General features: G+C 43.2%; 1 protein-coding gene, 1 long non-coding RNA gene and 2 other non-coding genes across 10 annotated transcripts in view; 3 read left to right on the top strand and 1 right to left on the bottom strand.

The window, feature by feature from the left end:
* TEX14 (testis expressed 14, intercellular bridge forming factor) overlaps positions 1 to 17,441 on the top strand; it is an 84,115-nt gene that overhangs the window by 1,895 nt on the left and 64,779 nt on the right. The gene's annotated exons all lie outside the window — the stretch shown is intronic.
* On the top strand, positions 2,946 to 3,159 carry LOC115938340 (small nucleolar RNA U3). The gene has a single exon (XR_004073477.2). It is a non-coding gene; the product is annotated as a small nucleolar RNA U3 (small nucleolar RNA).
* Positions 6,818 to 7,933, bottom strand: LOC145717368 (uncharacterized). Its single transcript, XR_014140545.1, has 3 exons — positions 7,856 to 7,933; positions 7,701 to 7,766; positions 6,818 to 7,470 (listed from the first exon to the last, which is right to left on the bottom strand). It is a non-coding gene; the product is annotated as an uncharacterized LOC145717368 (long non-coding RNA).
* LOC115938341 (small nucleolar RNA U3) lies at positions 8,189 to 8,403 on the top strand. Its single transcript, XR_004073478.2, has one exon. It is a non-coding gene; the product is annotated as a small nucleolar RNA U3 (small nucleolar RNA).

The following is a 17,441-nucleotide window of genomic DNA, read 5'->3' as shown; positions in this document are numbered from 1 at the left end:
TGCTGAACAGTAGAAATGTCAGCGCACTCCAGCTGCCACCAAGGTGGTATGAAGAGAACCTGGCATGTTACCTGGAATTTAGGGGTCAGGAAGACTGCCATCTACCTCCTTCCTAAAGCAGCCCTTGATGAATTAATAAACATGAGAGACCAGCTTGATAAACATGAGAGACCAGCAGTTGGATTAGCTACACATTTCTACCACTTAGTGGGATAAGTAGACTCTATAGAGGGTAGCTGAGCCATCTAAAGGACTCATCTATGGAGGCAGGAAGAATCCCAACAGAGGCTGGAGAAACAGCAAGAAGTCAGCAGGAGAGGGCACTGGCCCGCATTAGGGTACTGTGAGGTGGAGTGGAGTTACCTGAAGGGCCACTAACCCCTCCCACAGAAGAGCAGGCATTAGGAAGAGGCCAAAAGCTACAAAGAGGATCAGCTACATTTGAAGGCCTTGCCACTTGTCATCTCGTTGGTCCTCCCCCTCCAGCTCTGAAGTTGCCAGAAACAGCCTTGAAATCAGAGGAGTGGAAGAGCAAGGAAGAGGTTTTGATTTCAACAGGACTGGACAATTACCTGAAATGAGACTGCACTTGAAGGCCTCAAAGTGACTTAAAGACTATGGAATCTGCCTGAGATGCCTCTCTGGAGAGGGAAAGGGAGAGCCAAGCAAAAGAGTGTACCTGAGGGCATTGTAAAAGGGGAAAAAATGTTTCCTGATTGTATCCTACTTATTTTAGTTATATAGATTATGAGTTCTAAAACCGAAAAGATGAGTGCCTGAGTTCCAGAACCTCAACCCAGAGTTTATTCATTTTTTATCACATGTAGATTAATATTAATTAATCTAACCTGGGGTTAGAACACCAAGGACAGGGGCGCCTGGGTGGCTCAGTAGTTAAGTGTCTGCCTTCAGCTCAGGTCATGATCTCAGGGTCCTGGGATTGAGCCCTGCGTCAGGTTCCCTGCCCGGCGGGAGGCCTGCTTCTCCCTCTCTCTCTGCCTGCTGCTCCCCCTGCTTGTGCTCTCTCTCTGTCAAATAAATAAATAAAATCTTAAAAAAAAAATACCAAAGACAGATATGTGGCCTTGCATTCCAGGAGTATAATCCAGCAGAAGAAGCAGACATAAATAATTAAAGTACTAAGAAGGGCAGGAGGCAAAGAAGTACCTATTTCTCAGCCTCCTTGTCTGGGTAGTAATCAAGGGAAACCTATTAGAGGAAGCTATATTTAGGCCAGGAAGTTAACAAAGAAAAAGAGTTGAGTTGGGGGTGCCTGGCAGGCTGTTAGTGGAGCACTTGACTCTTGATTTCAGGGTTTTGAGTTCAAGCCCCACACTGGGTGTAGAGATTACTTAAAAAAATAAAATCTTTGGGGGCGCCTGGATGGCTCAGTCGTTAAGCGTCTGCCTTCGGCTCAGGTCATGATCCCAGGGTCCTGGGATCGAGCCCCACATTGGGCTCCCCGCTTGGTGGGAAGCCTGCTTCTCCCTCTCCCACTCCCCCTGCTTGTGTCCCTCTCTCGCTGTGTCTCTCTCTGTCAAATACATAAAATCTTTTAATAAAATCTTTTTAAAAATTGAATGTGGTGGAGTGATAGACCCACATGCAGTTGGAGAGTCTGCTCTCAAGAGGCATGGCATGGATGTTGAGGGGTTCCTAGAAACGTTAGAGGAATGGGGAATGGAAAAGTGTTAGATATGGAAGGGACCAGACCAGAGATAGGCTCTTGGGTAAAAGTGATTGGAAGGCACTTTATAACTTCAGATATAAGAAACTGAGGATATGTCTCAGACTTTGGCAGATTGCCCAAACACTGTCCCTTTCTGGTGGAATTTAAGTACAGAGCATTTGACTGTCTGTCTCTGAGAAGAGTCAATTAGAAGTGTTTAGATGAGATGAACCTGATGTGTTTTAGTCATGTTACTACGAAGCACTGAAAAATGTGGTTGATTCAGAAAACCATGTGCATGTCCACGTGGCACTGTGCTTCCTGGCATCCTGGAAGATGTGGGGCAGAAGTATTTTTACAAGAGTTAAGTGATGAAAACAGTTACACACTTCATAAGGTGTGTTCTTTGAGGAGAAACTAGGATTAACTTTTGCCACAGGTAAAGGGGTAGGCTCCTTCTGAGATTTACAAGCCAGGAAGGTGAAACATTAAGGACTGAACTTTAAGTGATGATGTATTGAGTGCTTTATTAGAGAAATTAATTTGATTGGAGACTAGACCTCCTGAGGACGACCACTGTGGCTTACCAGAAAGAAGCCGGACTTGATTTAGTACCAGACATACCTAGGTTTCCCCAGCTGTGTGAAGAGATGCATCTGTAAGAATGAGGAAGTAAAGACACCCGTCTTCAGTTGTTTAGAGGATGAAATGAAACAACGGATTAAAATGCCTGTCATCAAGTAGGTATTCAGTAAATCATCATGGTTATGATGATTATTATGTGGTATAAGAAGTGTACACCAGGTCTTACCTGTCTCTCTCTTTGCCTCCTCCTCCCGCCTCTCTTTCAAGGTAAGGAAAACCTAGTCTCTTCAAGTCAGCGGACTTTGGTAGCAAGCGAGAGGCAGTCCAACGCTGACCAGGGGCGTCAACAGCGTTTTCTTAGCCTATAGTGGGGTGGCGTGACCCGACCAGGACCCAGGCCATGCAGGGTGCGGTGGGCGGGGCAATACAGGTCCCTCCGGGGTGGAGTCAGGTATACAGCGTGTGATTGGCTGCTAGGAAGCCGCATGCTAATGAGGCTTGTTACTGATTTAAGTGTTGCTGGAAGATTAACAGGCGAAAAAATAGTGTTTTGAACTTTGCCATTTGACCAAATTGTTATGAAATATAAAACAAAATGTACGTGATTAGGCAGATGAGTTGACAAAAATGTCGCCATGACTAAAAAGTGTGCGGCTGCCATAGACCTAGCCGAGGCCGCAAGTTCAAGGTTAAGACTATACTTTCAGGGATCATTTCTATAGTTTGTTACTGGAGAAGTTTCTCTGAACTTGTAGAGTACCCGAAACCACGAGGAGGAGGCAGAGTATCCCTTTCTGAGCGTGAAGTGGGCTTTGGGTATTGCTTTTGTAGCTGCCCTTTGTCTTTGATGATCGTTCTTCTTCTCTTTTGGAGAAGTTAGAGGAAAGGGATGCTGTCTGAGTGGTTTCTCTACAACTTCTTTATTCAGTTTAAAATTGGGTTTGTAATTGTTAGTATTTTTGGGTGGTGTACTAGGCTAATGTATGTTTGTTTTAGTGTTTTGGAGGTTTTACAATTTTTGTTTTTGATTATGTGGTGGGAAGTTTTAGGAACGCTGGTTTTTCGGAGGTTGATTTTTGTCTCTTTTTCTTCGTTTTGTTATTTGTTTCATTTTAAGAGTGCGCGCGAAAGCTGGCGCAAGCGTAGTGGGTAGGGGTAGAGGTAAGAAGGCTCACCCACAAGTAACAATTTTACGCCCAACTTGTTGACCCACTTCCGTGTCTCTTGATTGTATTTTATATGTAAATTGTTTTTCTCCATCTTTAGTGCACTCCACCTTATATACCAGAACTTTCTTTAGTCAGATATTGAACCTTCTAAATTAATGCTTGGAGTTCTCTTTTTCTAAGACTTTATTTATTTATTTTTAAAAAGATTTTATTTATTTGCTTGACAGCGAGAGAGGGAACACAAGTAGGGGGGAGCGGGGGGAGCGGGGGGAGCGGGGGGAGGGGGGAGGGGGAGAAGCAGGCTTCCCACCGAGCAGGGAGCCTGATGTGGGGCTCGATCCCAGGACTCCGGGATCACGACCTGAGCCGAAGGCAGACGCTTAACGACTGAGCCACCCAGGCGCCCCTTTCTAAGACTTTATTTTTGACAGAGCACAAGCAGGGGGAGTGGCAGGCAGAGGGAGAAGCAGGCTCCCCGCAGAGACGGGGAGTCCGATGTGGAATTCTGCCCCAGGACCCCGGGATTATGACCTAAGCCGAAGGCAGTCGCTTAAACAACTGAGCCACCCCTGCGCTCGCTATTTTCTTTTAATCTCTCTACGGTTTGTATTACTTTCTGGACTTTTGACCTTTACTGCCAAGTTTTATATTAAATTTTAACTTTTGGTTGTGAATATTTTAGTTTTTAAGAGTTTTTTTTAAGGGTTTGCTGCAATTGACATAAACATTATATTAGTTTCTGTACATGATTCCATGTTTGCATGATTGCAAAATGATAACCACAATGTCTACTTTACATGTCACCATACATAGTTAACAGAATTTTTTTCTTGTGATGAGCCCAGATCACACATTCCGCTCAGGTCCTGTCTGGGATCAAGCCCCACATCAGGCTCCCTGCTCTGTGGGGAGTGTGCTTGAAAGTAGACTCAGTGCGCCCCCTGGGGGGGGCAGGCGGAGATCTTTTTATACCCCCCTGGCGCTTCTCTTTTGTTTTGTTTTTTTTCCAGAGAAAACTCTAATGCTCTGCCTGGGGGAATACATGCTTAGTCATTTAAGGCCTGTTATCAGTATTTTCCAGTACTGTGATTCATAAATCATTCACTGACACACGAGGAATCTCACCCTTTAGTTCTGGGTCTGCTTGTAGTGGGTAATCTACCCACTATTTACTTCATCTGTGTTTGAACAAGATATCCCTGAAACCACAGATTTAATGTATAGTTTTAATGTGTGGTTTGTTTGTTTTTAGTGAATATTGAGTTCATAGTACACATAGTTTACATAGTTTACACTAGTTCATAGTTTTTTTCATTACTAACTAAAGTTAATAGTTTACACTAGGATTCACTCTTTGTGCTATATATTTCTATGGATTTGGACAAATGTATGTTATTTCCACCATTAAGTATCATACACAATAATTTCACTGCCCTAAAAATCCTTTATGCTCCTCCTGTTTATCTCTCTATGTGAACCCTGGCAGCCACTGATTTTTTTTTACTGTCTCCATATTTGTCTTTTCCAGAATATCATATAGTTGAAACCAAATGATGTAGCCTTTCCAGAGTGGCTTCTCTTAGCAATATGCATTTAAAATTCTTTTGTATCATTTGTTGGCTTCATAGCTCATTCATTTTTATTGCTGAATAATATTTATTGTCTGGATATACCACAGTTTGTTTATCCACTCATCTATTGAAGGACATCTTGGTTGTTTCCAAGTTTTGGCAATTATGAATAAAGCTGCTGTAAATATCATGGGCAGGTTTTTGGTTTTTTTTAAGATGTTATTTATTTGTCAGAGAGAGAGAGAGCACAAGCAGGGGGAGAAGCAGGCTGCCCACTGAGCAAGGAGCCTAATAAGGGACTTGGTCCCAGGACGCTGGGATCGTGACCTTAGCCAAAGGCAGATGCTTAACTGACTGAGTCATGCAGGCATCCCTCATATGCAGGTTTTTGTGTGACATTAGTTTTCAACTCATTTTGAGTAAATACCAAGGAGTGCAATTGCTGGATTTTATGATAAGAGTATTTTTAGTTTTGTAAGAAACTGCCAAACTGTATTCCGAAGTGGCTGTAGTATTTTGCATTCCCACCAGCAATGAATGAGACTTCCTGTTGATCCACATCTTTACCAGACTTGATGTTTTGGATTTTTGTTAGTGGGGCGTACACACACAATACACCTAAGAAGCAAACGATGAGGTTACATCTGTAGTTATTTGGAACAGCAAGTTTTCATTCCCCAACAGTAGTTTCCCCATAACATGGAAGTACGAACCTGTTAAACAGTGGTGAAGCAAAGCCCCAAGGAAAGGTTCTGATCTTAACCGGGCTGCTCTCAACAGTGATTTTCTCAAGCTACAAGCAAAGGCGCAGAATACAGTTTGCCCAGTGCTTAGTTTGGGTTCAGAACCCATTTTTCTTTGACAGGGTTAAGGAATTTGCCCAAGATGCCACAATCGGTAAGTGAGGACTGAACTGGTTCCAAAGAACACAAACCTGACACTAACTTCCCTGTTTCTCTGGGATCCAGAGCTCTTAAAGAGATGACACCTAATGTAGCTTCCCGGAAATCAGTCATTATTTGAAGGGGCTGGCTTGCAAAGTTTGCTGATTTTTTGAGGAGGCCACATGAGAAACCATCTCCCCAGTAAGCAAAGTGTGTGTGAGTTTCCTTTCCTCAATAGAGGCCTGATCAGGAATTATCTTTTATTTTTAAAGTGCCTTTAAAAAGAATTTTTTTTTTTTTTTAAAGTTTTCTGACCTGATAGAAATGCTAAGAACTGGTTAGTGTACTGAGGCCTTTTAGAGCCTGGCATACAATTTGGGTGTTTGGGGATATTCCTCTGTTCTTTTTTTTTTTTTAATAGATTTTATTTATTTATTTATTTGACAGAGAGAGACACAGCTAGAGCAGGAACACAAGCAGGGGGAGTGGGAGAGGGAGAAGCAGGCTTCCCGCTGAGCAGGGAGCCTGACGTGGGGCTCGATCCCAGGACCCTGGGATCATGACCTGAGCCGAAGACAGACGCTTAACAACTGAGCCACCCAGGCGCCCCTCCCTTTGTAACTTCTGCACCCCCCCTTACCCCCCAGTACTTCTACTGCCTACTTCTTTCCTTATGGGTTTACTTTAGTCAGGTCAGTTTTACCTGGTTCTAGTCTTTGGCAAAACACAAAGAGCCTCTTCTTTGGGTTACATGGAAGGAGATAAGGACTTACAAGATACAGAAAGGTGGAATGTCACTGCTCAAGGAAGCAGGAGACAGACAGCCTTGTGGCCTGGGTGAGCCACTATTAAGTTTCCATTTCTTCAAACTCTTAGGGTTGGTTCCAAGATTAAATGGGATGATATATGCAAAGGGTTTAGTACAAGGCCTGGAACATATTCTGTGTCTTTCCCCAATGTCAGCTGTATTCAATCATAAAGCAGAAGTTAAATCACAATTATAAAGCAGGTTCAGGATTCCAAACTTAATGACAATTCACCATGGGATTAAGCTTGGCTTCTTACACAGCACACAGAGCAGGACAGAATTAAAGCCACACACAACACACAAGATAACGGAAGGGTGCAGGAAGTTAACCAACCAAACGCAAAGTCAGTCCGTGGCTGAACAGTTGAGATAAGGCTTGAGATATGTCTCGTCCGGGTCAGCTCTTGACACTTACTGCTTCTGATGTTCAGGCAGTGAAGGATCTCCGTTCTGTTCAGGAATCAGTCCGTCAGAGCCTTCAGGGGCAGTTGCCTTTTTAAAATGGTCAGACATAGAGGGATCAGGTCTGAAAAGTCTGACAGTTTCCTGCCAAAATCCTTCCCTTTTTAAAGGGATTTAATCAGTTTTGGGTCTCTGCAGACCTCCTCTGGTTCTACTCGTTATCAGTTCTGGGGTGTCAGCTGAGGTTGGTCTGGGTGGTATCTTCTAGCTGCAGTACCTTAACTGCTTGCGGTCATTGCTTGTCACAGGCTCCTGCTTGACATGAGAGACTCCATTTTGCTCTCTACACCTGGATACATTGTTTTGAAAAGCAACCTAAAATCTTTTAAAAAAAGAAAGAAACAAGGAGTGCCTGGGTGGCTCAGTTGGTTAAGTGTCTGCTTTCCGTTTAGGTGGTGGTCCTGGGGTCCTGGGATCCAGTGCGGCATCGGGCTCCCTGCTCTGCAGGAAGCCTCCTTCTCCCTCTCCCACTCCCTCTGCTTGTGTTCTCTCTCTCGCTCTCTCTCTGTGTCAAATAAATAAAATCTTGAAAAAAAAAAAAAGAAAACCTACCCAGAGGTGAGTCCAATCAATATGTGCCCCTCAAATCCACACACAAGTGAGTAACCAGCAGCCGGTCTGAAAGTAAAAATGTCAAATTAATTTACATACTAACTTTTCAAATTCAGGGTCTTAGAGGTTCCAAAAAAAAAAAAAAAAATTCCCACCCGAAGACGGGGTGTGTAATACATGAGATGCCGGTACTGATTGGCGCCCCCCAGCGCACCCTTACCTTAAACTAGTCCGGAAGTTTTAGCGTCAGAAAGACAAGAGCTTCTGATTGGCTGTCGGTCCGTGATAGGCTAATTAAGAACCAGAAGACTTAGTTTTCTTAAAGGAAAAGGACTCTTAAGAGTCTGCAGAGTGTTTTAAAAGATGGTGTATAAAACAATACTTTGTTTATGTGATATTTCTGAAAATGAGAGAAGTGCGAAAAATGTCGTCATCAGCGCAAAGTGTGCGGCTGCCATAGACCAAGCCGAGGCCGCGAGGTCAAAGTTAAAGCTATACTTTCAGGGATCATTTCTATAGTTTATTACTAGAGAAGTTTCTCTGAACGTGTAGAGTACCCGTAAACCACGAGGAGGAGGCACAGTATCTTTTCCTGAGCGTGAAATTGGCTTTGGGTGTTACTCATGTTTCAGCCCTTTGTCTTTGATGATCGTTCTTCTTCTCTTTTGGAGAAGTTAGAGGGAAGGGATGCAGTCTGAGTGGTTTTGGTGGGGTTTTTTTTTGGTTTCTAAAAATAGAGCTGCTATGGGGTTGGGTTTTTTTTTTTTTTTTTTTTGGTAGAGAAAAATAATGAGGGCACTAGTGCAAGTAATGGGGCAAAAAAGAGAAAAGCAGAGGAGTAGGGTTCATTCAGGTTAGGAAATGCTTAGTGGTTATGTTATCTGGGTACAGTGTTTTATGGGTATAAAGTTATTTTTTTTTCTGTGTATAGTTTACTGGAGGGAAACATACTGCTGTGTTTAGTGCTAGAGAATGAGAGGATGGTTTAGTCATAGCACTTTGATGAAGAGCTGGAGATACAGTTTTTTCTATTATTCTAAGGGTGGTGGGCTGCTATTGAAAGGAGAATGGTTTTGATCTGCTCTATGGATTAAAGTTACTAACGGCTGTGTGGAAGTTAGGTTGGGGTAGGGATTAAGTCAAATGAGAAGTGTGAAGCCTGGTTGGGCACCTACTACATTCATGTAGGTAGTAGGGAAGGTGGTGGTGGTGACGGAGAGAGAAAGAGAAACTGACTAGATCTGAAAAATATTTAATATTGGTAGGACTTGGGGGATTGATTCAGTATAGGTATGAGTGAGGAATAATGGTCAGGTTTTATGGCTTGAGCAAATGATTCCCTATGTTAAAATGGGGAGAAGGAGAAGTAACTGAATTAGGTAGGGTAATGAGGTGGGAAGTGATGGTAGAGCTCAGTGTAGGACACATTTAGGAGAAATTTCTGACTTTTAACAGACAGAACTCCCAAAGCTGACTGAGAAGGGGTGGCCAAACAGGTAGGATGAAAACCAGATGAATGTGCTTGATCAAAGTCAAGGAAGGAAAGTAGAACAGAAAAATGTGTAGAAAACATATGAGATCAAGATACAGATAGAAAGCCATGGCATTTAGTGGTGACTTTATTGGTCTTGCGGCAGAGATAGATAGAAGCTGGTTTGGGATGGGCTGATCAATGAAGCCTGATGAATGGGCTCCCAGAAGATCAAGCTGTGATGGAGAGTATAGAGGTAGATATGCATTGCGGGCGGGTGGGGGATGTGGGATGTAGACAGGGAGATGGGAGAATTTTTTTTTTTTTAAGATTTTATTTATTTATTTGACAGAGAGACACAGCGAGAGAGGGAACACAAGCAGGGGAAGTGGGAGAGGGAGAAGCAGGCTTCCTGCAGAGCAGGGATCATGACCTGATCTGAAGGCAGATGCTTAACGACTGAGCCACCCAGGCGCCCAGGGAGATGGGAGAATTAAAGATGGGAGAACAAGTCTGAGTGCAGATGGAAGGACTGGGTACAGCAGGAGAAACAGATTTAGGAGAGAGCAGCTCCCAGGGGCAGGCCTTTGAGTTGGCCAGAGTTCATGGGGAGTGCAGATTTAGGCAGTTCGTCCATGTAATGAGACCATAGTGAGGGTTTTTCAAATGATAGCTTCTAGTTCTGTGCCAAGTGTGAGGCAAAAACATTGCTGAGGGAGACTGGTGAGGAAGGGTAGGAGAGATGAGAATAAAGAAGGAATGAGGGGTACTGGGCTGGCTGAGTCAGTAGAGCATGCAACCCTTGATCTCAGGGCTGTGAGTTCGAGCCCACTTTGGGTGTAGAGATTACTTAAGAATAAAATCTAAAAGGGGCGCCTGGGTGGCTCAGTTGTTTAAGCATCTGCCTTCAGCTCAGGTCATGATCCCAGGGTCCTGGGACTGAGCCCTACATCAGGCTCGCTGCTCAGCAGGAAGCCTGCTTCTCCCTCTCCCACTCCCCCTGCTTATGTTCCCTCTCTCACTGTGTCTCTCTCTGTAAAATAAATAAATAAAATCTTTAAAAAAAAAAAAAAAGAGGGAATGAAATAATCATCCCAGGGTGCAGGTGTGGAAAAGGTATCCCCTGAGGGGCGCATGGCTGGCTCAGTTGGTGTGGCATGTGACTCTTGATCTTGGCGGGGGGGCGGGGGGGGGTTGTGAGTTAGAGCCCTACGTTGGGTATAGAGATTACTTAAAAATAGAATTTAAAAGGGGCGCCTGCCTGGCTCAGTAGGAAAAGCATGCAACTCTTGATCTTGGGGTTGTGTTTCATGTGAGTTTGAGCCCCACATTGGATGTAGAGATTACTTAAACCTAAAAGAAATTTTATTTATTTATTTATTTATTTATTTATTTATTTATTTATTTGAGAGAGAGAGCGCGTGCATGGGTGAGTGCCCAAGTAGGGGAGAGGGGCAGAGGGAGAAGCAGACTCCCTGCTGAGCAGGGAGCCGGATGCTGGACTTGATCCTGGGACTATAGGATCCCCCTGTTGTACTCTCTCTGTCAAATAAATAAAGTCTTTAAAAAAAAAAAGAGTTGTTTGCTTAATTGAGCCCCAGGCACCCCCGAGTTGTTGTTTTTTATTGTTGAATGAATGAAAGAAGAAAGGGAGGGATGAGAATTAAAGATGTATTCCTACTGACAGTATTCCCATTCCTTTTCCATCTTTCTTTTTACACTCTCCACCAGATGCCCAGATGAATCTCAGTATAATCACATACCCATATGTGATTGGTATATCACATATGAGTAACTTGATCATTTCCAGGTAAAACCATTCACATCCAGACTCAGCGCCATTGTACTAGACTTTGTCCACAGCTCCAGGGTTCTCGTGCTGACGGAGCCTGTGGGGGAGCTGGAGGCTTTGGCACAGCACCTCCATTGTTAACAGCTGTGAAAGAAAACCCAGCAGTTCCTGCTGCCTAGAGGGATGGAAAAGGCAGCCACAGCCCTGGGAGCTCAAAGCCTCTGGCGGGTTCAAAGTCTGAAAACTCTCCTTCCAAAAAGCAGACATCTGGAGCACCAGGGTGGCTCAGTCAGTTAGGCATCTGCCTTCGGCTCAGGTCATGATCCCAGGATCCTGGGATAGAGCCCTGCATAGGGCTCCCTGCTCAGCGGGAAGCCTGCTTCTCCCTCTGAATCTGCCCCTACCCCCTGCTCACGTGCTCTTGCACGCGCTTGCTCTCTCTCTCAAATAAATCTTTTTTAAAAAAATTATGTCAAGGGCGCCTGAGTGGCTCAGTCGTTAAGCTTCTGCCTTCGGCTCAGGTCATGATCCCAGGGTCCTGGGATCGAGCCCCGCATCGGGCTCCCTGCTCAGCAGGGAGCTTGCTTCTCCCTCTGCCTCTCCCTCTGGCTCGTGCTCTCTCTCTCACATACTCTCTCTCAAATAAATAAATCCTCTAAAAAAATAAAAAGCAGACATCTAACAGGACCTGCAAAGTTGGCAAATCTAATTTCAGACTACCTGGAGTTAAAATGGACTCCTTTTTATTGCTCAGTTCTATGTAAATCAATGAACTCTTGCCACCCATTTTAATAACTCTTCAGAACACTTTCAGTACATTTTTTTCCAATGTCAAATTTATAATCTCTTGGTTGAGATATTTTCTTGAAGACATTTCTCTACTCTTCTGGTCCAAGCTGGACCACCATCTCTCTAGAACAACTTGAACCCATGGTTTTCTCTCAGCCACATTTTGGGAATTCCCTTAGCCTGGGTTACAGCTCATCTTTTCTGGATTCCATTCCTCTATCTTAGTCCATTCTTACATTTTACTGAAACAAAGAAAAGGTGCATTGGAGGTAATTACTTTGAAATCTGAAAAAAAAAATACGAAAATCTGAAGTTTTTCACCCTGTCCTCATACCTGATTGATAGTTTGGAAGGAACAAAATTCTAGGTTGAAATAAATTTCCCCCAGGATTTGAAGCTATTCTTTTGTCTCTTAGCTTTCAGTCTTATTATTGAGAACCCTGATGCCATTCAGATTCCTGATTTTTTTATGTGAAGTGGTCGTTTACTTACTCTGGAGAATTTAATGTTCTCTTTATCCCTGGTCTTCTTATATGTCATGATAATGCTTCAGCATAGACCTGTGTACCTCCATTGTGATGTGTACTTAGTGGGGTCTTTGAACCTGGATACTCATGTTTTTAAGTCCTTAAAATTTCATAAAATTCTTTCTTTTTTTATTGCCAAAACTTTAGGCAGTAGATTCTACAGTTTAATCATTTTATTGCTTATTGCTTTGTGCCACTCTGTTTCATGTGAAAAAAATTGTTTCTTGTGTTGTAAGCTTCTTCACTCTAAGCGCTGTATTAGAATATCTTTTTTAAAGTTATTATAATTCCAGTATAGTTAACATACAGTGTTATATTAGCTTCAGGTGTACAATATAGTGATTCAGCAACTCCGTACATCTCCCTGTGCTCATCACAACAGGTGCACTCCTTAATCCCCATCACCTGTTTCACCCATCCCCCCCCCACCCCCCCTCTGTTAACCACCAGTGTGTTCTCTATAGTTAAGAGTATGTTTTTTGGGGCACCTGGGTGGCTCAGTCGTTAAGTGTCTGCCTTTGGCTCAGGTCGTGGTCCCAGGGTCCTGGGATAGAGCCCCACATTGGGCTCCCTGCTCCGTGGGAAGCCTGCTTCCCTTCCCCCACTCCCCCTGCTTGTGTTCCCTCTCTCGCTGTGTCTCTCTCTGTCAAATAAATAAATAAAATATATTTTTTTTAAAGATTTTTTTTATTTATTTATTTGAGACAAAGAGAATGACAGAGAGAGAGCACATGAGAGGGGGGAGGGTCAGAGGCAGAAGCAGGCTCCCTGCCAAGCAGGGAGCCCGATGCGGAACTCGATCCAGGGACTCCAGGATCATGACCTGAGCCGAAGGCAGTCGCCTAAACAACTGAGCCACCCAGGCGCCCAATAAAATATTTTTTTTTAAAAAAAGAGTATTTTTTTTGTTTGTATCTCTCTCTTTTTTCCCTTTGCTTGTTTTGTTTCTTAAATTGTACATGTGAGTGAAATCATATGGTATTCGTCTTTTTCTGACTTATTTAGCTTAACATTATTCTCCCTAGCACCATCTATGTTGTTGCAAATGGCAAGATTTCATTCTTTTTTATAGGTGAATAATATTCTTTTGTATATGTATACTACATATTCTTTATCCATTCATCAATCAGTGGGTACTTGGACTGCTTCCATGTCTTGGCTAATGTAGATAATGCTGCTAAAAAACATCAGGGTGCATGTATCCCTTTAAATCAGTGTTTTTGTATTCTTTGGGTAGATAACCAGTAGTGTGATAGCTGGATCATAGGGTAGTTCCATTTTTAACTTTTTGAAGAACCTCCATATTGTTTTCCAGAGTGACTATACCAGTTTGCATTAACACCAACAGTGCAGGAGGGTTCCTCTTCCTTCACATCCTCATGAACACCTGTTTCTTCTGTTGATTTTGGCATTCTGACAGGTATGAGGTGATATCTCATTGTAGTTTTGATTTGCATTCCCGTGATGGTAAGTGATGATGATGAACATTTTTTTCATGTGTCTGTTGGCCATCTGGATGTCTTCTTTGGAGAAATGTCTGTTCATGTCTTCTGCCCATTTTTTAATTGGATTATTTGTTGTTTGGGTGTTGAGTTGTATACGTTCTTGATATATTTTGGATACTAACCCTTTATCAGATATGTCATTTGCAAATATCTTCTCCCCATTCTGTAGGTTGCCTTTTAGTTTTGTTGATTGTGTCCTTCAATATGCAGAAGTTCTATTATTTGAATGAAATCCCAATAGTTTATTTTTGCTTTTGTTTCCCTTGCCTCAGGAGACATATCTAGAAAAAAGCTGCTACAGCTGATGTCAAAGAGCTGCCTGTGCTCTCTTCTAGGATTTTTAGGGTTTCAGGTCTCACATTTAGATCTGTAATCCATTTGAATTTTTTTTTTTAAAGATTTTATTTATTTATTTGACAGAGAGAGACACAGCGAGAGAGGGAACACAAGCAGGGGGAGTGGGAGAGGGAGAAGCAGGCTCCCTCGATCCCAGGACCCTGGGATCATGACCTGAGCCGAAGGCAGTCGCTTAACCAACTGAGCCACCCAGGCGCCCAATTCGAATTTATTTTTGTTATGGTTTAAGAAAGTAATCCATGGGTGCCTGGGTGGCTCAGTCAGTTAAGCATCTGACTCTTGATTTTGGCTCAGGTCATGATCTCAGGGTCATGAGATCGAGCCCTGTATTGGGCTCTGTGTTGGGTATGGAGCCTACTTAAGATTCTCTCTCCCTCTTCCTCTGTCCCCCACCCCCTCACTGCTCTAGCTTGTGTACTCTCTCTCTTAAAAAAAAAAAAAAAAGTGGTCCAGTTTTTTTCTTTTGCATGTTGCTATCCAGTTTCCCCAATACCATTTGTTGAAGAGATTGTCCTTTTCCCTTTGGATATCCTTTCCTGCTTTGTTAAGATTACTGTACTATATAGTTGTGGGTTTATTTCTGGGTTTTCAATTCTGTTCTATTGATCTATGTGACTATTTTTGTGCCAGTACCATGCTGTTTTGATTAGCTAGTAAACAATGAATGCGTCAACCAGGAAATAAAAGAAGAAATAAAAAAGTACATGGAAACAAATGAAAATGAAACCACAGAAGTCCAAAACCTTTAGGATGCAGCAAAAGTGGTTGTAAGAGTGAAGCTGATAGCAATACAGGCCTATCTCAAGAAGGAAGAAAAATCTCAAATAAACAACCTAACCTGACACCTAAAGGAGCTAGAAGAAGAAGAAACAAAATCTAGAACCAGCAGATGGGAGGAAATAATAAAGATTAGAGTAGAGATAAATAATATAGAAATAAAAAAAACAGGGGTGCCTGGGTGGCTCAGTCGTTAAGTGTCTGCCTTCGGCTCAGGTCATGATCCCGGGGTCCTGGGATTGAGCCCCATATCCAGCTCCCTGCTCTGCGGGAAGCCTGCTTCTCCCTCTCCCACTCCCACTGCTTGTGTTCCCTCTCTCGCTGTGTCTCTGTCACATAAATAAATAAAATCTTAAAAAAAAAAAGAAATCAAAAAAACAATAGATCAATGAAACCAAGAGCTTTTTTTTTTTTTTTAAGATTTTATTTATTTGTCAGAGAGAGCGAGAGAACACAAGCAGGGGAAGCAGCAGGCAGAGGAAGAAGCAGGCTCCCAGCTGAGCAGAGAGCCTGATGTGGGGCTCGATCCCAGGACCCAGGGATCATGACCTGAACCGAAGGCAGATGCCCAACCGACTGAGCCACCCAGGCATCCCCAGGAGCTGTTTTTTTTTTTTTTTTTAAGATTTCATTTATTCATTTGAGAGTGACACAGCGAGAGAGGGAACACAAGCAGGGGGAGTGGGAGCGGGAGAAGCAGGCTTCCCGTGGAGCAGGGAGCCCGATGTGGGGCTCGATCCCAGGACCCTGGGACCATAACAACTGAGCCACCCAGGTGCCCCAGGAGCTGGTCTTTTGAGAAAAAAAGAAAAAAATCAATAAAATGGATACACCACTTGCCAGACTTTACAAGAAAAAAGAGAAAGGACTCAAACAAGTAACATCATAAATGAGAGAGAAGAAATAACACCACCAGAGAAATACAAACAATTGTAAGAGAACATTATTATGAAAAACTATATGCCAACAAATTGGACAACGTCGAAGAAAGGATAAATTCCTAGAAACATATAAACTACCAAACTGAAACAGGAAGAAACAGAAAATTTGAACTGACTGATAACCAGCAAAGAAATTGAATCACTAATCCAAAAAACTCCCAACAGGGGTGGCTGGCTGGCTGGCTGAGTCAGTAAAGCATGAGACTCCTGATCTCGGGGTTGTGAGTTTAAACCCCACGTTGGATGCAGAGATTACTTAAAAATAAAATCTTTATTTTTTTTTAAGTTTCTATTTATTTGTGAGAGGAGAGCGAGAGAGAGCATGCATGCATAAACAGGGATAGAGGCAGGCAGAGGGAGAAGCAGGCTCCCTACTGAGCAAGGAGCCTGATGCAGGACTCGATCCCAGGACCCTGGGATCATGACCTGAGCCGAAGGCAGACGCTTAACCGACTGAGCCACCCAGGCACCCCTACATAATGGATTTTTAATATTCAAAGTGGGATTTCTGGGTCCAGCTTTTCATAGATACTGCCACATTGCTTTCCAAAAGCACTGTAACACTTCACATTCCTAACTGCACTTAGGAAGGTGTCTGTTTTCCCACCTCTTCTCCAGTTCTGAATGTTTTCTCGTTTGTTTTTTTTTTTTCAAGCTTCAAGTTTATCTTTTTCCCCCCATTATTTCAACTCAGGCACCATTTTATGTTGGTTTATTGAATATTGCAGAGTAGGGTGAAATATCCATCCTTCCGATACACATATTATTTATCCTCTCATTCCCTTTACACCCCATCATTCCACTTTCTCCCAAAGCTATCTAGGTTTCCTGCTCTCAGAAATTAATACTTTAGAATGTGAGGGCGATCTGGCTGTGACATCTGTCACCCCACTGATCGCTAGGGTTGATTCGGCTCATCTGGCTGGCTAGGCGGGTGTCGCCTTCCTCCCTCAGTGCTCCATGTGCGTCCCTCCCGAAGCTGCGCGCTCCGTCGAAGAGGACGACCTTCCCTAATGGAGGAGGACCGTTCTTCGGTGAAGGGTATACGACTAGCTGCGCTCCCCTGCTAGAACCTCCAAACAAGCTCTCAAGGTCCATTTGTAGGAGAACGTAGGGTAGTAAAGCTTCCAAGACTCCAGACACATCCAAGTGAGGCGCTGCAAGTGGCAGTCTGCCTTTCTTTAGAAAAAATAAATAAATAAATAAAATAAAATAAATTAGTACTTTATCTCCACTTTGTGTTTAATGCTGTGGACAGCATTGTTTAGTGACTAAAGCCTTCGGCGATTCTGAGCAGCAAGCCTGAGGAATTAGGATGAGAGGGAGACAATATGTTGTAGTGCAGGGACTTCGGAGCCAGATTGTTGTGTGATCTCTGGAAAATTACTCACCCCCTCTAAACCTCGGTTTTTCCGTCCACAAAACAGTGATATTAGTACCTTCCTCCTGTTATACAGTACTGTTCTGAGGATTGCGTTAGAATGGTGCCTGGCACACGTCGTTATTAATATCAGGTCTTGCTTCCTAGGAGGCCCAGAGATTAGGTGACTTACCCATCTGGAGGCTCCAGGCTAAAAAGGGT

Source organism: Leptonychotes weddellii, chromosome 15 (genome assembly GCF_054177405.1).
Source record: "Leptonychotes weddellii isolate Sample4059 chromosome 15, ASM5417740v2, whole genome shotgun sequence".
In the NCBI taxonomy this organism is placed as follows: domain Eukaryota; kingdom Metazoa; phylum Chordata; class Mammalia; order Carnivora; family Phocidae; genus Leptonychotes; species Leptonychotes weddellii.
Note: the sequence above shows the minus strand (reverse complement) of the source record. Positions and strands in the feature narration are given on the sequence as shown.